This window comes from Psammomys obesus, unplaced genomic scaffold (assembly GCF_907164565.1).
Source record: "Psammomys obesus unplaced genomic scaffold, mPsaObe1.curated_primary_1811, whole genome shotgun sequence".
Lineage (NCBI taxonomy): Eukaryota > Metazoa > Chordata > Mammalia > Rodentia > Muridae > Psammomys > Psammomys obesus.
Window position 1 is genome coordinate 19,847,672 of NW_026596040.1, and position 22,040 is coordinate 19,869,711.

Below are 22,040 nucleotides of genomic sequence, written 5' to 3' on the forward strand. Positions count from 1 at the left end.
CTATGGATGTAACCTAGAACTTCTGCTCGGATGTGGCCTGTGGTAGCTCAGTAACCAAGTAGTTTTCCAAAGTAAGGGGAACACGGACTATTTCTAACAGGATCTCAAGGGCAGGCTGTTTGACACCCCCCCCCCCAGGGGAGTAGCAGTCTGTTAGGCCACAGAGGAGGACTTTGCAGCCAGCCCTGAAGATACCTGATAAAACAGGGTCAGATGAAAGGGGAGGAGGTCCTCCCCTATCAGTGGACTTGGAAAGGGGCAGGGAGGAGACCAGGGAGGGAGTGTGGGGTTGGGGAGGGAATGAGGGAGCGGGATACAGCTGGGACACAGAGTTAACAAAATGTAACTAAAAAGAAAAATAAAATAAAATAAAAAAAACCTTAGACAGCTACAGCAAGGACAATATGGAGGAACGTTGACCCTGTCTCAGTGTCTGGTATGCTTGTGTGAAGGGATATACCTGTGTGCGGGCACATGTGAAAACCCAACATTGATGGCTATAATTTTCCTCATCCTCAGTCATTCTTTATCTTATTCTTGAAGGCAAATCCTCTCAGTTGTACCAGACCTCACTGATTGGGCTGTTCTAGCTAGCCAGCTTACTCTGGAGTTACATGTGTTACAAGCCACGGTGACCACCCAGAGGACTACTAAGCTTCCTGGGAAAGCACTTCACCCACTGAACCATCTTCCCAGACCTGATGATCAGTATGCTAATAGGCTTGTGGTTTTATTTGACAGTGTATATTTGATGAGGGGAGTATTAAATACCCTGCTTTTACTTGTCAATTATACTCACAAGTAGAAAAACTCAACGTGTGTTCAGCATTTATATTCTGAAAGCTTTTGACCTGCAGTGTATAACTAACTTGTTAATCTCTATGAAAAAGATAGCATAGCCCTTAAGCTTTCTGTACAGCCAATTTGAGTACAACTCGGAGAAATGTGTTCTGAGGTCATTACATTCTCAAAGCTGGGATACAAAATAAATAAACTGTAATTAATATAAAAAATTAATTAAAAATATGTGAAATTTTTAAGACAACAAAAGAAAGGGATGTATAAGAAAAGTGGGACACCATGAAAAGAACAAACCTTTGAATTATAGTCATAGGGAAAAGACTCCAAAGTAAGTGCCATAGACCAGCTCTTCCACAGGATCGTGGGGAGAAACAGAAAGAAAAAAAAAAAAAAAATATATATATATATATATATATGTATGTATATATGTGTGTGTGTGTGTGTGTGTGTGTGTATAGAAATGTAAGAAATATACAGAACATAAAATAGACAAGGCGAGAAAACAAAATCTCAAAGACATATAATAGTCAAAACACTTAAGTACACATAATAAAGAAAGTGCTTTGAAAGCTGAAAGAGGAAAAAAAAATAGTCACATATAAAGGAAAGCCCATCATGATAACAGCTACTTTTTCAAAGGAAATATGGAAAGCCAGAATAGCCTGAAGCAATGCTTTCAAAGTCTTAAAAGACAGAGAATACCAACCTACATTAATGCATGTGGTGAAACAATTCACCATAGTTGAAGGAGAAAGAAAACTCCATGTTATAAAAAGCCTAAAATTTTTATATCCAATGAACCAAACCTAAAGAAAACACAGGAAGCAATATTCCAGGCTGAAGAGAGGGATGAATATAGTCAAGACACTGTGGAAAGAAATATGGAGACATAATTGCTAAGGACCCATGAGAACATAAACACCACCAAAACTCAACAACATAGTGACCACAATTAATGCACACATTTCAATAATAACTTTAAATATTAATGGTCTCAATTCTCCAGTCAAAAGACACACTGGCCAACTGAACAGACCAGGGAACAATCAGGATATAACATGAATAAATTGTAAAAAATAAAATAACAATAAAAACAAATGTGAGAAAATGGTAAGCTATTTTATGCTCATGGATTGGTAGAATATTGTGAAAATGATTGTTTTAGCAAATGCTTTTCATAGGTTCAATGCAATCTCAATCAAAATTCCCATCTTATTCTTAACAGAAATAGGAAAAAAAATTACCTTAAAATTTATATAGAACCATAAAAGACCCAGGATAGCTAAAACAATCCGAACAAAAAGAATACAGCTGGAGGGATCACCATTCCAGATCTTAAGATGTAAGACAAAATCATCTTAATAAGTACAATATAGTACTGGCACAAAAACAGATATACATCAATGGAACATAATTTAAGACTTAAATATCAATAGACACAATTTCACTCATTTAATATTTGACAGAGATGCCAAAATCATTCTTTGGAGAAAAGAAAACATCTTTAATGAACAATGCTGGGATAACTATATTTTTGCATGTAGAAAAATAAAATTACAGTCATATTTGTCACATCGCATAAAATCTAAATTTAAATTGATAAAAGAGCTGAATATGGAACTGGAAACAGTGAAATTGCTAAAAGAAAATAGGCAGTACTCTATGTGAAACAGGTGTAGAAAAGGACTTCCTGAATAGTATTTAACCAAGGCCAACAATTGACAAGTGGACCTTCATGAAATTAAAAACTTCTACACATCTGAATAATCAATGGTATGAAAGGGAAGCCCACAGAATGGGAGAGAATCTTTGTCCTCTATAAACCTGACAGAATTAATATCCAGAATATGTAAAGAATTAAAAAGACTCAAAAAAAACCAAATGACCTATTTAAGAAATGGGCCTTGGATCTCAGCAGAGGAGTGCTCAAAAGAATAAGAAAGTGGCTAAAAAGTATCCTTAAAATGTTCATTAACCTTAGCAACTAGAAAATTGCAAATCAAACCAACTTTGAGACTTCAGCTTATCCTATTAAAATGGCAATGATCAACCAAACAACAGACAAATGTTGGGAAGGACATAGGGAAAAGGGAACCCTCATTCACTGTTGGTGGGATTGCAAACTGATCCAGCCATTCTGGAAATCTGTTATGAGAGTTGTCAAAAGCTACAAAATAAATCTACCATATGACCAGCTACATCAATTCCTTGGTAAATGGCCAAAAGATTTGACATCCTATTCCACAGACAGTTGCTTAGCCATCTCCATTTCCTGTCTATTCACAGTAGCTGGGAAATAGAAACAACCTAACTGTCCTTCAACTGATAGATGGGACTTGAAATCCATCATACCAAATGAAGTAATCCAGACCTAGATGTACACACTTCTCATGTTCTCTCTCACATGAAGGTTCTAGCTCTAAATCTTCAGATGTGAGTTCATGTCCTGTTGTTTTAACTCCAGAAAACAAGAAAGTAGAAGAGACCACTGTTGGGTTGGTCAGTGGAGGAGCAAAAGAGGGGAATGGCAGGGTGTATGTGATCTGATGGGGGAAATGGAGAAAACTAGTAGGGAACTCTCATGAGGGATGGGAGAGGGAGATAAACACAGAAGAAGGAGGATAAAATTACAATAAGAATGTTGGTAAATGTCATAAGAATTTATATTGTTAACTACTTAAAATTGTCTGAAATACACACAAGTAGGTGTGTATAAATGCATATATAGTTTATATGCTATTTTTTTCCCATTTGGGCTGACAATGCTTCCCCCAAGAGCCAAAGATGATCTAACAGAAACCATAACACCAGGCTTAAGAAGTCTTCTTTTCAGTGTTGGTCAGGGCTGGCCAAGAGACTTCCAAAACATTACAGGATATTGCCATTGCTATTGCCCTTGGGTGCTCCCTAGAAGTGGAAGATAAGTCCTTATTGCTGAAGACACCATGCACTTCAGACACAGGGCCCAGAGGTCCCTGAGCTAGAACTGACCTGAAAGCCTCCTCCCTAAGGACTATCTTTCATCGTATCAGAAGGCGTCATTCAAGCTTCCAAAAGAGGAAAACGGCGAGCAGTCCTACCCAGCTATGATGCCTGTGAACCACAGCAATGACCGGCATGGCACAATAACCTAAGGGCATCTATATTTCGCTCTGTCCAACAACTGAGCTTGTGACCCACCCAACAGAGGAAATTTATGCCTGGGACTCTGGAGACTTAGCCAACTAAGTCTGAGGGTTGGTGAAGTCATGAATCTCACCACTTTACTAACCTATATAATCCCTTCTGCATTCTAAGTAGTTGTCTTTATACCCACGGATAAGTGTATTCTCACCCCTCATCGAGGAAACTTCTCTCTGCAATAGGTGGAGATTGTTCTAGAAAACCAATTGCAATGCAGAGTTGTGGAGCCCAGCCCCAGTGGGTACATCTACAGTACAACTCCCAAACTTAATGTTTTAGGGATCACCGGGATAAGTTGGCTATGGAATTGTAAGAACCAGAGGGTTAGTAGGTTGGCTGCGATGTTGTGACTCCTAGGAATATGAGAGGCCGCACCTTATGAAGGCTCATCAACATGACTTCCTAAACATGGGCAGAACAAGGACAACAGTACACACATGATAAAGCCAATGAGGGAAAGCCAGAGCCTATGCAAAGAACTGTGGGCAATGAAGGGATGTTGAGAATGGGAGAAATAAAGGCTACCTCAGAAAAGAACACACCAATTAGCTATCCAATACCAAATCGTTGGCTCCGAAAACATACATACATGTAGCATTATACAGACTTAGCAGGTTATATTTATGTATTTAGGAGTGTGCATGTATGTTTGTATGTGTGTATGTTTGTATATATGTAGGCATGTATGTATGCAACTAATCAAAGCAGAGGCCGTTAATGTCAAAGAGTAAGGAAGCTTATGTGGGAGGGTTTGGAGGGAGAAAAGAGAAAAATAATATAATGATGACTTCAAAATATATATAATTTTAAAAGGAGAAGCTGTGCTTTTCCTGGCAAATGGAGTTAAACTATGAAAAGGCTTCTACTATGAAGGAGAGAGTTACTGACTTTGAAGATGGAGGAGAAAGCACAATTGTGGCTGTTGGATTTGGTGGCCCATGCCTTTAATCTCCACAGAGATAGACAGATCTTTGAGTTTAAGGCCAACCTGATCTATACAGTAGTTACAGAGTAAGGGGGAAATGTGGGTGGTTGTCCTCTGATGGGCTAGCTGCCTTCTAGGGAACAAACCGTAAGGAAGCTAGAACCTCTGTTGAGCCCCACAAAAATCGTTTTTTACCTGCAGGAACTCAGAAGGAAGTTCATCTTTGTAGACTAGAAAGAGGAGGCAGCTTTGCTTGGTACCTTGATTTCCCTTTCTGAGACCTAAGCAGATAATACAGCCTTTCTCAGTAAGATTCACTTTGGGAGATGTGAAGATTTGGGATTATCCTCAAGCCAAGCTTTATCCTGTAGCCCCTCTCTGAGTCCTAAGGCATGGTGGCAAACAGAAGACAATAGGAAGAGGGTAGAGGGTAGGGAAATTAAAGGAGGGGGCCTTTTTTTTAAGGTGTTACAGAGAAGCCCTTAAAATTTCTAGGAAAAGGATTTCCAGCTATAGCCTGTTGTAAGTAAATCCCCAACTGTGCTCTGTAAGAAGGCCCAATAAAGTCATTGGCTCCCCAAAGTGAACTTTGGATAGAATTGTGCCTGTCTGTCATCAGGACTTTGAGAAGAAGATTAGACATTGCTTAGTCTCCCTCTAGGAAGAAATTTTAGCAACAGTGTATATGTGCACATTGTGGCAGGGAAGTCCAAAAAAATGTGTGTGTTGGTGGGGAGGATTCCTGGAATTGGTTCTAGGTGGTTTAGAAGGTGTTTCATAAGGGAGCCAAACCAGGTCCTCTCTAAGAGCATTTCAGGCTCTTAACCTCTGCACCCTCTCTAGCCCCCTGAAAGGAAAATTTGGTGTTTATAGTTACTGTCATTAAGTTTTTATACCAGTCAGATTTATTAAATTCAGTGAACTCATGCCTTCTTGGTTTAGTCTGTGACAACAAGGTCTGCATTATTCCAAGACCATCTGCCCCGTTAGTCATGGAATCGTTAACACAAAGAAAACCTGGCAGATAGTATGGTGACAGTGTTGTTTTGATGTTTTTATTATGAAGAAAAGGAGAGGGGAAACAAAAAGCAGGGTGTCAACAGAAGAAAATAAACCTGTCTCTTCTCAATTAACTACCAGTTTGTTTCCAGGAGTCTTACTCCCCATTCTGTTAATAATACAGAACGTCTCCCTGGTAAGCTAGCTTCCTGTAGTTTTCATCACATAAAACAGTCACCGTGGAACACGCCTGTCATAGAGGAAGCTTCGTCTCTTGAAGTAATTGTTAGTTGTGCTGTGTATTTTACTGGCTTCAGATTTGCTCATTGTTCTTGCAGCTGTTCCCTTGCTCAAATGTTCCTCCCACCTCAGACAGCAAGTGCAAGAAATGAAGTGATGTGTTGGAGGCCCTACCGTTAGCTCACAGGCGTCCCTGGCTAATATATACTGAAGGGCTACCGCTTTGAATCAAGCTTCTGCAAGGTGCAAATTTTGTTTTTGAAATACAGTTTTTGGCAGCCCCAAATGAAAATATGGATTGCTTATAAATTAAAGTATTGGAAATCTGCAGGCTTTGTCCCTAAAAATAAAGACTTTTAGATGAAAACATATTTGCTACTATCAGATTTTAGTATCTGTTGCATTATATGTATGTCTTTATTCGTTTTGGTAATTTGGTAAAAACACAAATATTCTTTGCCTTGTGAAATACTCAGTTTAGTCCTCCAGCTAGTCAGGGGCATTTAAAATAGAAAACTGAATAACAAACATAAATGTGTTTCAAAAGCTATCTGTGTACTTTGTCTCAAAAAAAAAAAAATAGCATTACTGAAGGCCTTGGTAGGGAAGACAAGAGCAAGCGACTTCTCTTCCCATGCTGGAGGAAAAATACCAGTGGTTATTTGAAGGACTTTTTAATTGAAAGCATTAAAATTGCTGATCATTTTTGATAGCTTTAAACACTTGGAGAATTTCTTCTATTGAAAATATTTTTTTTTTCCATGCAATATATTCTGGTTAGTTCTTCTCCCCACCTACCCAAATCCAGACTCTTTCATTCTTTCATTAGAATACAAACAGGTATCTTAAAAATTATAATAAAATAATATAAAGTAAAAACAAACAAGAATATGAAGAAGCAAACAAAGTACCAGGAGACAAAGCATAAAACAAACAAACAAACAACAACAAAAACCACAGAGACACTTACATTCTCTTATATTTATGATTTTGAGCCTAGCCTTTAACACCTGAGCATTTCTCCAGCCCAACATTCACATTCTCACACACTGAAATCTTGTAACACTGGAAACCATATTATATATACAAAAGATGGGTGATTGGGACAAATAAATAAAAATAATGCCTGTTGGTATAATGTTCTTTTGGAATGTATACAATTTACCCTTGTTCATTCAAATGCTGATTTCTCTACCCCACTATCTAGTTTCAATCCTGACATCACATTGTTATGCTTATCCTAAGCATCACCTGTCTCAAGTTTGCGTAAATATTCCACCATTTATTTTCTGTAATTGTGAATTAACAACAAGCCAGTGCTGTGCCATGGAAAAAATAGGGTGGGACATCCTGGTCCAGAGAGGAGGAAAAAGAAGGAAGAAGAGAGAAAGAGATTGGCAGGAGAGGTCTTGGAACCATGAGGAGAGATGAACCAGACCTAAGATATGACTAAAAGCAAGTATAATGGGTGAAATCTGAGTGGTAGGAAAGTATGCGGGCTTGGAGGTTTAGGATGGAGTGACTATTGCCCAGCATTGTGCTCTAGGTTAGTTAAGTAAGTCCAGTCTCTGTGTGATGATTTGGGTGTACAGCTGGTTTAGGAATAACTGCTGTTAACTCCAGATAAATCAATACATTAATAACCCACAACAAATGCCCAAGGAACATCCAAAAATACAATTGAGTTTATTAAATGTTAGCCATCCTTTCCTGGGCATGGAGTCTGTCCTTGAGTGTGATTTATATACCCAGTGAGACTTAGTTAGAAAAAAGTTTTCCTTTGCAAGTGCTTATCCATTGGAGATAGCTTCTGGGTTAAAGATGGGAGCCTGTGTCCTTTTCCCCTCTCAGTACTGGGATCCCCACCTGGCTTGAACCTGTGCATGTTGCCACAATCTCCATAATTCGTATGTGTGTCAGTCCTGCTGTGTTTGGAAGGCCTTCTTTCCTTGGTATCCTCCAACCCTCATTTGCTCTTACCATCTTTCCACCTCCTTTGTAGGGATCCCTGAGCCCTGAGGGGAAGGATTTGATAGAGACTTATGTTTGGAAATTTCTACCCCTCAGGATGAAGAAGCCAGATTCAATGCTATCACACCTAAATTCCATTGTGGTTCTAATTCCCATGCACCAAAATGTAAACAATAAATTTATTTTAACAGATGTCTAACAAATGGCTCTCATGTTAGGAAATGTTCCTTGGGTATCTGGCACTTAGTAAATCGTTAAAGCAAATGAATGACCTGCCCAACATTGACCAGCTTGCTGGAAGAGGAAAGGATAAAAACTTTTAACTCTAGATTTTCTGCTGGAATTTAGAAAGTGGGTCTGTAGCTATTGTGACAAAATACTATTCCCCATCCTGCCTGCCTGGGAGCCACATGCCTGTCATATGTTAGGAAAACCTTTGAGCAAGTTTCAGTGGTGCTAGCAGCAGAGGAAACTTGGGAGCACATTATTTCCAATATTTTTCTTATTATACTGGACAACACTTTCTGTAATTTCAGATAAATTATAGTTTGGTTGCTTTCTCAAGACTTAGATTTTTACTTTCATTTCTTTAGCTAATTCATTGAGGAAATTTTCAAAATGCTAAATGCCACTTATGTCACTCATGTAAAAATTTTTAATCTTTGCTATTATTATTATTTCTTTTTTTAGAATTGCACTCAAACATAAAATTTTCTTAACAAGAAACAGTGCCTTCAACTCATCCAACCTCTGACTTCAAATCTTTCAGTGATGGAAGCTTATTTTATTTATTTTGAATAGTCACTGGCTTTGACAAATTACTTTATACATATTTTATCTTTTAATAAATAGATCCATGCTTATCTAAGACTGAAAGCCTTTAGCTCTTTGAAGCATCTGAGTATATTGTATATTTGGTTTAAGGTCAGTGAGATTACTTAGTGACACACATTAATTCAGATAAAAATAAGAATAGGTTCATTAATTCAACGGCAGCTGGGGTGTGCACTATGCTCCTGTAAAAGTAACTTTTATTCACCTGTTTTAAATGTCATCTCAGAGGCTTGCTGCTTCTGTCTGCTAACCTAGGCCTAATTCTAGAAGCTTCTAGCCTCCATACAATCTAATGTAGGCCTGGAATATTTTCAGCCTCTCAGACTTACTGCTGAATAAGATTACCCTTTCTAGTTCTTTAAGAAATCTGACTGGATGGTTCAATTCAGCTGGCTCAAACTCCTCTCTGATTCAATCTGGATTCTCTCAGTTTCTAGCTGAATTGTTCTCCTTGGCCTCAAACTAACTCAAGCAATCTGTTCTAATCTTCTGGTTCATTCTCATTCTCTGGCTCATTGTGTCTTCACCTCTGTCTAGCTTGTTCGTCCTCTCTCTGTAAAACTCTCCCAGTAAAAACTGGCTCTGAATTCCAGAAACTGAACTGCCACAAACTCAACTCCACAGCACTGCCTCTCAACTCACTGACTTAACTGAATTGCCTGAACAGCACTGATTAGAATTCAGAGATCTGCATACTTCTGTCTCCAGAGTGCTAGGATTAGAGGTGTGTACCACCATGGCTGCACCTATGTTTTTTATTACCCGAAACTTGCTTTGTACCAGACTGGCCTTGATCTCAGAGATCTGCTTGCCTCTGTCTCTGGGGATTAAAGGCATGTCTGTACTCTAGCTGAATCACACAGACCCAGAAGGTCTTCAGATGTGATCTCTTGCCAGAGCAGCTATGTTTTAAATTAGAATTCCTCTACATGCCCCTTCCTTGTCTTTTTTTTTTTTTTATCTCATACCAAGGAGTGTGATTTGTTTTGAGTGCTTTAAATAATATCAGCTTCCATAATGATAAACTCTCTGTGTTTTCAAGCTGAAATGAGACAGTCTTATCTGGGGTTTGATTTTTCTTCTTCTGAACTCATCACACAGCAAGCCACTGTTTTGTGGAAGCTGACAGTACACATGGCATTTCTGGATCAGAAACAAAGGACCTTGTTACTCATGTTTCTGCAAACAGATAGGGCAGCTCTCTGCTGATTTGCTTGGCTCCCACATGTACTGGGGTGAAGTTCAGTGTCATAAGGAAGCTTTTTGGGGAGTAGGTTTTACACTGAGGTTTTCTACCAAGTAATAAACAAGCCTTCTGTATGCCCAAAGGAGTTGTCACCACCACAATCAAAGCTACCTGATCAGCCCCGAGAAACAGCCTGGGTAGAATGTGTTCAGAGCCCTGACATCTTGGTACTCCATTTAAGAGCTCCAGTACCCCAAGGATTACAGAGGCATGACTTCCAGCAGACAGACATTGCCTGGAAGGTTTCTGGTTCCAGCTCATACTACAGTGAACTTCCTGAGGTAGCACTACGCTTCTCCATGGAGTGTGGATGAGTTGACAAATATCTCCCTTCATTTTACAGATATTTATATTTCCATTATCCAAAACCACAAATGTCTTGTCATGAACAGAGCACAATAGAGTGGGTTTTAAAGAATTTTAGAGGCTGGGGAGATGGCTCCGCAGCTAGGAGGTTGTCTCACTTTTCCTGAAGACCCAGGGTAACCCAAGTTTCTTCAGGTGTCTGTGGGTACTGCACTCACTCATGAACACCCTTCCAATACCCTCCCATAGACACATAAATAATGATGAAGAATTTTAGGACATAAGGGATTAAATCCAAACAAACATTAGCTACTGAGGGTCCTTTGGGTAAGTGAAAATTCTGGCTGGCAGGTCTGAGTCCCTATGCCTACTATGTATATTTATTTATCAGCTGTAAAAGAAGTATTCTAATTCTTCCTCAATTATAGTTTGCCAGCTGATCCTCAATGTTTCACTCTCAAAGCTCCCAGAGACAGCAGTCAATACTGCTATTTTGTTATTCATTATTTTTTAGGTTTTGGAATCACCTGGAGAACTTTTTTAAAATTCTAAAGCCAAGACTGTTGTTGCAAATAAATGGTACTGGGCTAATAATGTTTATTATTATTAGCTCTATAATTATTATGGTGGTATTATTTAACCTGCTACCACCATCAGTAAGACACAGACATCTGTTAGATTTTATAATTGCCTTATTTACCTTGGGCTGGGCAGGTAATCCACCCTACACTATCTCATTATTCCCCAGCCCTCATCCCATGCCATCCTCCTTAACCATTCCAATCTGGCCCATCTACTATCCATAATTCCATAAATATGTGCTTATCATTCACCTGGATTGTTCCTTCCCACACCACATTTGGAATTCTCCCCACTCCTGTCCACATGGTTTCTTTTCCACACTAACTCATCGTGGCTGCCTCCTTCTCCTCTCCAACCAAGTTTCTTCTCTCCCAAAGCCCTGGAACTTTGGCCACACCTACCTCATTCTGCCCTGCCCAGGTTTAGGCCTTTTAATCAGCCATTTCTTAGGCAAGGTTAAACTTGGGGTACATGGCTCAGAAACATTAAGAATGTCAGGGGGTACGCAATTAACAAATACAAACCACAAGACCACACTCCAACACCAGACACTACATATATAAAGTCCAAATCTCATGCCCAAAATCAAGATATGCTTGGTTTATGTTTTTGAATGCTCAGTGAATCTCAAGCCTTACTCTAGACCTAGCTGACCAGGGTGAAGAAGACCCTCGGCTCTAGATGGTAAGCCCTGCTAGGTTTAGAGGAATGCTGGTGCGTTCTTTTAATTATATAATCGAAAGTGCATCATTTAAAAAGTGAAATACAGCAAGCCTGCTGGGGAACCTTAGATGGTTGCCATGATGAGAAGCATTGCTTGATTCTGGAGTGAGAAGGACACTCAGTCCTAAGTCTGAGGAGAGTGCTGCTGCTGGTGCTCACAGCTGTTTCACATGTGTGAATGTACACACTTGTGTGAGTGTCTGCGGAGGTCAGAAGAGGCTAATGGATCCTCCGGAGCTGCAGTTACAGGCAGTTGAAAGGGGCCCCATATGGGTGCTGGGAACCCAGTCCAGGATCTCTGGAAGAGCAAAAAGTGCTCTTATCACTGAGCTATCTCTCCAGTCCATGACAATGGCTCTTAACTATCATTATACATTAGCATCATCAGAGCTCTTAAAAAACAAACAAACAAACAACAACAACAACAAAAAAAAAACATGTCCACACTTCAGCCTACCCAGCAGGTGATTTCATTGTGGCTTGTCCTTGACATGCATGTTTCAAAGAACTGCCCCAAGGGAAGGCTAGTATGCACCCAGGATTGAAACCAATGATTGCTACTGGCTCAGTTTTCCTCATTCTGTATTCTACGAACTTGTCTTCACCCAATAAACCTTTCCCCTGTGGAGTCATCCGGTCATTGTTTCATATTGAAAAAACTCACTGGAGGCTTTCTGCCTTCCAGGAAACATGTTAAATCGTATATGTTTTCTGATATTAAAAAAGCAGAATTGTTTTCTACTCTGTTTTAATTCACCCCAGCCACCATTCTTTAAGCTGTACTTAAAAGTTAGTAGGCGCTTAGCTTTAAGCAGGTAATCCTTCAGTCTGGTTTTCAAGCTAGCTACACTACAATCTCTAGTTCTCTTTTTAAAATAAGGTCAGTAGGTAGACACCCACACTGGCTATATTTTCAGAGGTCAAGGGGCAATTCTGATCAAATGAAGGGTCCACTGTTTCTCCCCCAGAGGGCTATAGTAATGCCTCTGTCAGTGAAGAGACCATAGAAAAGGGCAGACTAAATCACGCTTCATAAATCACCCCAACAGACTCCAGTTTCTTTCCTCTTGTGCTAGCCTTTGTGAGATGAGTCCACAGAATGTCAATAAAATATTGAGAACTGTACTGGTTCTTGGTCATTAGCCACACTTGGAAGGGAAATCTTTCCCCACGGGAAGGCAGTAATGTCATGTGGGTGTATGCCAAAGGTCTCAGTTTCCTTCTCTTCAAATCCAGGCAAATTGCAAAGATCTGTTAAAGCTTTGTTTTTAAAACTAGTGCATGGTTTTCAGTCACATATATTAAGAGGAAAGAAAGAAGTGAAGGAAGAAAGGGAGAGAGGAACAGAGAAAGGGAGAGGAAGAGGGGGAAGGGGAGGGAGAGGGAGAACCGCCTCTGTGAAGTTAGTCTGGCATATAACAAAAACAAGAAAGGCCTCTCTTTTAATGAACCCAGTGATCCATATCATTATGAGAGTTCAGGTTTGCTTGTTTCTGTCCCCAATAGTTACATCCTTCTGTCACACAGCCCTGTGATACACGCCTGAAAGCTAGCTCATGTGTACAGAGAAGAGTCATATGAAGGTTCTTTGGTCAAAGAGGCCAGCAAATCACACCTATCACTCAAGTCTTACAGGTGTATTTATTTACCTCTGTCATATGCTATATTTAGTTTCCAAGCATTTTGCCGGGTCAGAGGTGAAAAAGCAAAGCTAACTATTCTCTTTGGGATAAACATAAGCAGGTCCAGGAGACTTTCAAGGTCTGAGACCCAGAAAGTCTCAGTAAAATTTCATTTATCCAGATGCATTTACAGCCTAGTCACTCCCTACTGTCTGTGCTACCAGGTCTATGGCACCCCCTCTGGGCATGATGGGGGAATAAGACTCTCTCATACTTCCATCATACATGCATGCATACATACATACATACATACATACATACACACACACACGCACACACACACACATGCACACATATATACCTTTATTTGCAGAGAAGTTCCTTCGCATGTGGCACTTACATTTTGGTAGGATCTCAGCTTTCATCTTATAAAATGGATTGGATGTTTTAGGAACCATTTGAAAAGAATGAAAACAGTCCATCTCCCATGACTAAGGTACTTCTACCATCTGGAACCTATTTAATGATAGATCCTTCGAAGTGTTTATTCCAAGTTTTCTACTGTTCTGTCTTTCTTATAGTAAACAGTAGATACTGAGACATATTGGCCTTTTGTAAGTGCCTAATTAGGAATTATACGAGATTTCCCTGCTGAATGCAGCCTTCTAAATTACAATTTCATTTGTTTTAATGAGGTACAGAGTTGTAGATTTAACCTTCTTATCTAGCGGCAATTCAGCTTTAGTCAAAGCTTTTCAGGTTCTCTTCAGATTATGAGATAATAACAGAATATGCAAGTTCTCACAACTTGTAGTGAAAAGAGCTAGGACAATGGAGGAAATGAAGATTCATTGTTTTTAATACAAATGTAGATTTTGGTTTGGTTTGGTGTTGGCCTTTTTTTGTTTTTTGTTTTTTTGAGACAGAATTTCTTTGTATAGCCTTGTCTGTCCTGGACTTCTGAGTGCTAGGATAAAAGGCATGTGCCACCAAGGTTGGCCAAAAATAACAGAATTCTCTCTCTCTCTCTCTCTCTCTCTCTCTCTCTCTCTCTCTCAATCTCTCACTCTTTCTCTCTCTCTCCTGAGACAGGGTTTCTCTGTTTGTAGCCATTGCTGTCCTGGACTCAATTTGTAGATCAGGCTGGCCTTGAACTCATAGAGATCCACCTGCCTTTGCCTCCCAAGTGCTGGGATCACAGGTGTGCAGCAACACACATCCTGCTCTGTTTTGTTTGTTTGTTTGTTTGTTTGGTTGGTTGGTTGGCTGGTTGGTTGATTCATTTTGAAACAGGGTTTCTCTGTATAATAGCCCTGGCTGTCCTGGATTCTTTTTAGTCCAGGCTGGCCGTCAACTCACAGAGATCTGCCTGCCTCTGCCTCCCCAAGTACTGGGATTACAGGCGTGTACCACTGTCCCCAGCTAAGAATGTGATTTTGATTAAGATTATTTACTTATATTCAATAGAAAAAATATTTATACAATATATTCAGATAACATTTGCCCCTTTTCCAACTTCTTGCCAATCCTCCCACCTCTCCACCCATCCAACTCCATGCCCTTTCTGCAAACACAAAACACCAAACAAAACCCCCAAAGAAACAAAGAAAAAAACTCAACACACACACACACACACTCACACACATGTACACACACATCGCAAACACACAAAATCAAAAACCATAATAGACAAAATAAGACAAAAATTTACCAAACAGTACAATATGAGATAAAAACAGAAAGTCTAAAATGATACCCTTCAGTTCATTTTGTTTTGGTCACTACTGCTAAGCATGGGTCCTACCCTTAAGTGCAGTTAATATACCAGTGGGGCTCCACTGGAGAAAACTGAATTTTCTTTTGCAGCTGCCAATTACTGATAGCTTCTTCATTAGTGGTGAGAGAGCTTGTCTACTTTTCCTTCTCAGCCTGGGACCCCATCTGACTTAAACCTGGGTGGGCCCCCTGTATCCTGCCACGGTCTCTGTGAGTTTAATATGTACATCAGTTCTGTTATGCCTGGAAGACATTGTTTCCTTGCAGTCATCCATCATCTCTGGCTCTTACGGTTAGTCAGCCTCCTCTTCCTTGTGGCTCCATGATCCCCGAGGGAAGAGTTGAACGTACCAAAATCTGTCAGTCTCTGCTCGTTTCCCAGTTGTGGGTCTCTATGTTAGTTTACAAAATCTGCCACAAGCGGAAGTTCCTGGTAAGAGCTGTTCTTCAGGTTTGCAGAGAGTCACAAAGGAAAGGAGATGGGCTAAGAAGTTTTGCTAAGAGATGTAGTCTGAAGAACTAGGTAGTCTTTGAATCTGCTCAAGAGGCTGAGTCCCTAGAAGGTATCTGCAAGCTAGGAGAAGGGGCTTCCGGTGGTAGTCCACAGCGTGACTAATGGTAAATCTGGAGGAACAAGAATAGAGGACAAGAAGGAGGATGGAAGTCCTCTACTTGAGTCCCAACCTCATGTGGCAGCTATGAGTCTTTGGTGGAGAGAGGTCCTTTGGCCAGTGGAGTTACAGAGGATTAGAGACAGGCTAGAAGGAAACACCACAATGCTGCTGGGAAGAACTATTAGAGTCTTGGGTCCTCACGAAGAGGCCGAGTACCTAAGGGATGGGGATGTCTTGGGAGCAGGGGAGCAGGCAGGTGTGCTGAAGCAGGACTAAGACTAAGTCTACCTAATATACTAGTAAAAAGAAACACCCTAAAACTTAAAAAAAAAAAGTTTAACAGATGATTCTCATGTACACAGGGTTATAGATTATTGACTTGCAGTATTAGTTGATTCAAATCTACTATCATATTTAGAGTTAGTAAAATGTTTTCTAAGATATAGACAGTTTAGACAGTAAACAAAGTTCTCCAGAGTTAAAAATAAATGTTTAGACACTTAATCTTACAAGATTCATTTGGCAATTTTGGGAAATCTTTGTACTTAGATACAATACAAAAATAATTAGAAAATGTGGGTGACAAATAAGGTTGCAATAATGAATTTTATTGAGTAATATTTTGGTATTTTAGGATCTGTTAGAATGTGAATTATTGGAAAACTTACCAGCAGGTGGTAGCACCAGTCAATGAATACACCATCCGTTCACGAAGAAAGCAATTCTGAGTGGATTACTGGCTGCAAGATCAGTTACATTCTATGATGTCAGAATTTGAGTTGGAACTTGGCAGGCCAGATCCCTGACCCCAGCTGTGCTATGTGTAGTACCCATCTCTTTAGAAAAAGTGTTTAGCCATGTAGTGCTTAGATATAAGGAAACTTTACACAGTAACTCTTCTGGCTTGCATTGGTTAAAAAAGAAGAACAAATTGTTGGTAGATAGTAAGAGAAAGGAATGGTGCTGTTTAGACCAAGCCACCCTCTCCCCCTTATTTTCTCTTTTCATACCCTCTCCCTAGCTTATTTCTTTCTTTGTATTTATACATTCCCATTAGGGACAATATAATCACCACTTATAGTTACTGAATATTTACTTGGTGAAAAGAAGTAGGTGACTGGTCAGAGAATTAAAAACAAATAAACAAAAAACACTAACACTAGGGGCTTCTAAAGATGAGAGACTTTTTTTTTTCTTTGTTCAACAGATTTTGTTCATCTTATACAGTAGACATGGCTACAAGGGAGACAAGAAACAGACAATTTTTAAAGCTGTATTTTTCCCGGTGATCTATAAGCACAAGCAAATGTGAATCAAACACCAGGCCAGAAAAGGGAGCCCTGACAGGGAATGTAGGAAGAGGTAGATATTTGGAAGAGATCTCTTCCCCAGCTGGAAGAGATCGGCTGTGAGGTGCAAACAGCACAGGGTCTCTAGTGGAGGAAAGCACACTGAGAGCTGACATTTGAAGCTGAGATGGGAGGGCAGAGTACCGAAGGGTCTAGGTTTTTGCATGACCATTGACAAGTTACTTCAATTTGTTTTGCTTCTTGGTTGCCTTATCCAGATAATGAAAATGATAGTAATCTAGTTTTTAGGGTTATACTGAGAACTAAATGCAAAATTTAGTACACACACACACACACACACACACACACACACACACACCTCTGAAAAAGGCAATAGAAAGCTGATTTTCCCGAGATATGTGAGAAATATAGGAGAGCAGTTTTAGGGCGCCAAAGTTTGGATGTTGAGTATTGGATTTATTAGTGCAGAAACGGGAAGCACAGGTCCTCGCAGAGCGGTGTCAGGAGAAAGATACATCAACGGCATCATAGCAGCTGTTCCCAGGCTGCTTTAACACAGAGTAAGTGAAGGCATGAGGGGAAAGATATCTCAAGAGTACAGATATGAGGTAATGTGAGCTTGGGCTTGGGTAAGGGATTTGGAAAGATGATTATAAATTGGATGAGAACAAGAGGGAGAAAACCTTCAAATTCTAGCAACATGAGCCTGGGGAATTGGGAGTAAGGTTGTACCTTTGGCAAAAGGTTTTTGTTTTGTTGTTGTTGTTGCTGCTGTTGTTGTTATTTTTAATATGCCTGAGGAAAGCAAATGCAAGCATTTTATGGGAAAGTGCCAGTAAGAAGACACAAACCATCAGGCGGAAGGGTCCAAGATCAAGGCTGAACATTTCTGTTGGGGATAATCTGTTGACTTTCAAAATGTTCATTGAAACCAGATGCTCCTACTAAAGGTAGTAGGAGAAAGTGGAACATTAAAATAAAGAAAAAAAATCCATATAAAAAGATTCCAAGAAAAAAAATATCCTGAGGGCTGATAGGAACATTTGGACAGTGAAGCACTTCCAAGTGTCACAGTACGCCAAACTCTGTGTACATGAACTTGGAAGAGCAACTTCCTCTTCCTGTGCAGAGATTTTCCCACGTCCTTAAAGTCCTACATTTATTTAACAAAGCCATGGATGGAATCAAAAGAAAATTCCTATTTGCCAGCATATAATAAATTAAGATCTGGCTGAGGACCTATGGAGTAATGACAAGAGCAAGCATTTCACTTTGTGTTAAATGGGGTTTGCAGTGTAAAATGTGTGGACTATGTCCCCAGAACAAGCTGACCACCCATGAAACATTGGGGGGGGGTAGAAATACTACTCAGGGCCTCCAGGAAGAGTTCCTGTGATCTGTGAGGTACAATGTTAGAGCACTATGTCACACATATTTTTAATCATGTCTGCAACATCATGTTATCATATTTTCAAGTTGAACTGTGATCCTTAAGCACTTCAAAGAAAATCATTTTAAAGACAGCTTTACTACCATCTAAAAACATATAAAAATTTACCAATTTATCCAATATATTTATTCTAATAAGCACTGTAGTTCTGCAATAGGACATTTCTATGCTTATAAAAAGCTCTCTACACTGCCCCTTTGTACCACAACATCTGTTCCTTTCTCTGGTCTCTGGAAATCACCATCATCTTCTCATTCAGCTGAATTAAACTTTTCTAGAATCTTATATTGATTGAATTATGAAGTTCTGGGTCTGATTTATTTCATCTATCATCTGCTTTTAAAATTCATATGTGTGGTCTAGTATGATGATGTATGTCTACCATCCTGGCGTTTGGTAGGCTGAGGCAGGAGGATCATGATTTTTGAGGGCAGTCTAGACTGCATAGTGAGTGGAGGCCAAGGTGGTCTACATAGGAGACCCTTGTCTAAAAAATGAAATAGAATTTACCTGCAATACATATTTAAGCAGTCTTATTCCCAGCCCCATTTTATTAATCACCATACTTTATTTAGAAGTTTATAATATCCCTGACATCTTCTTCCATGATTCGTTTTAAAATGTCATGTTATGTTTAGTTATCTATAGCTGGTCTTTTACTATTTTGTGGGTTCTTCTTTTCCTAATCTTTATCTCTACTCTCACTAGATAGGAAAGAAAGAATAATAGAGTAGAGAGAGAGACAGAGATCTCTGAATCTAATTTCTTTCTCCTTGTAGTTCGTCTTTGCTACTATGTGTGTTATTCCTTTTCCTACCCTTTATCCCACTGATTTCACCCCCTATCATAATATATAAGAGAAAGGATAGAGGGGAGGGAGAGAAATAGATATCATTGAATCTAATATTTTTTCTTGTTTTTTTCTTTGAGTACAACTACTAACAAATTGCAACCAGCCACCCAGAATGACCAACAACCAACAACCTCATTTTTTAGGGTTCTAGCATTTATATACTCTCTGAAAAGTTCCCAGAATTCCAAGCATCACACAATCACAGAAACATTCTGCATCTAGCAAACCGACACCTCTGCTAGAGCACGAGGCAAAACACAGTCAGCTGCTGCAATGCAGCCCTATAGTCAAATACTGGGATTTAAGTGAAAACACATTCTTATACTATTTCTGTGTTTCTAAAGAATCCAAAATTCCATAATTGTCATTATTATTATGCTGATTGGAGATGAGTGTTTTAAAGATTCCCATCTAAAACTACAGGATCTGAGTTAACTAGTCTTTTTCACTCTACCCAAAATACCCAAGACTTTTGAGGTTGAGATATGAGGACTTGTTTTAGCTCAAGGTTTCAAAGAAATCAGCCTTTATTTTCTTGGCCCTATGCACTTGGGTAGGACATCATGGCTGTGTTAGTGTGTAGCCAAAGTTTTCACATCATGGCAGACAGGAAATAATGGAAGACATAGGAGGGTGGAGGGCTGAGAACAGATATCCCCAAGTAACCTCAACTCCAGTGACCTACTTTTAAAGATACACCTGACTCCCTAAAGATTTTAGGGCTTTTGAAAGCAATGTTCTCAGTAGGGAACCAAAGCACTGCATACACAAGGCTGTGGAGGACATTTCGTATTCAAGTAACATTGCTGTCTAATACTGAAAATTGTATGTAGTCCAAGAGTTCCCAAAGTCAAAACTTCCAGTACTTTTCAAAAGCTCATATTCAGTCTCTCCTGAGGCTCAAGGCACTGTTGCTTGTGAGCGCCTGGAAAATCTCCAAGTCACACACTTCCAAGACAGAAGGACCCAGTGTAAACATACTTTCTAATCTGTCTAGATTGCTTTCCTGTGTGGTCTTGAAAGTGATATGTCTTCTCTAGCTATTGGAGAGGGTGTCCTGTCATGTCTGTTAGGTCCAAGGAGTCTGCCGTACAGCTTAACTCTGCTAGTGTTCTGGGTGATGCTTCTATTGCTGAAAGTAGAGTGGCAATGTCCTCAGCTATGAGGCTTATATCCCACGTCATATTTATCAGTACTTCATATATTTGGGCACTCTAATAGTGCATGCATACAAACTTAGAGTTGTTATTTATTCTTGACAAAGTGGCCATTTTTTTTTTCATTATATAGTGTCCTTTCTGTCTCTTTTGTAGCTCATATCATAGTCTTTCTTTGGGACTATTTATCTGTATCCTTTTGTTTTGGTCCCTTGCATTTTTTTTAAGTTTTTTTTTTTTATGTGCATAGTGTTCTTTCTTCATGTATGTCTGTGCACCATGTGCATGCTTGGTGCCCTTGGAGGCAAGAAGAGGGTTGTCAGAGCAACTATGAGCTGCCATGTAGTGCAGGGTATCAAACCTGAGTCCACTGGAAGAGCAGTTGGCACTATCAACTACTCATCCATCTCTCCAACCTCCTTTAGGATTTTTGATGCCTGTCTTATGAACACTTGTATATACCCTTGAGTTTGTGAAAGAAGTCTTCTGATTATGAGGAGCTATTTCGAAAGGATAGCAACTTCTCACTTATTATTACTGCACATTCTTTCCGCGTTTGGCTGTATGTAAGTTGGTAATTATTTTTTGAGATATGATTATTTGTGCCTCCATAATGGCAGTTTTGGTAATATAATTAAACTAAATATTTTATAACAAAGTCTACAATTTTAAAGTTAATAGTTGAGTGGCATTGTTTACAAAAGGGTATTGTATTCAATATTTTTAAAAATAAAGAAGGCATAAAACAATTAAACATCGTCCTCACTGCATATCCCTAAGATAAGGGCTGTTCAGCAAATTAATGTCACCAAATTAATGCTTTACTGTAGTGTCACCAAATTAATGCTTTCCTCCTGAAGCTTGTCAAAGTAGTTTGTTAATCCTGAAAGTTTGTCTAACATGACTAAATATGTTTACCAACTTTGAGAGCCCTTATCAAAAGGGGGTGGTAAAAAAAAAATAGTCTTCTTGGCTATTTCCTTACCAGAGTCCAGGGGCAGCTGAGATGAAGTTAAGAATATCATCAGACGACCTCATGACACATATCTGTGTTCACCACTGGCCACCATGGTTTTAAGATGAATTTGGGCACCTGATGCCAATGATGAGATTTAGATATTAATAACAGACATTACAAAGCATCCAGTTAAGATAGCTCATGCTATAGATGTCTCGTCTTTATTTGGAGGGGATAATGAATCTCTCAAGCTCACAAGAATAATCAGTTGCAAGACAAGCCCTCCTTCAGGGTCCACTTTATTTTTGATTTGATAATCTGGATGCATTCTGCTTCATGGTCCTGTGTAGAATCGACCCTCATTGTGACTCATAGATTAAATCCCTTCAGCTGCAACATCGATGTTTGTTGTTTGTTCTTTTTGTTCTGCTGGGTAGCCCAGGTGGGCCATGAGCTTCTGACTCTCCTGTCATTCCCTCTCAATTGCTGG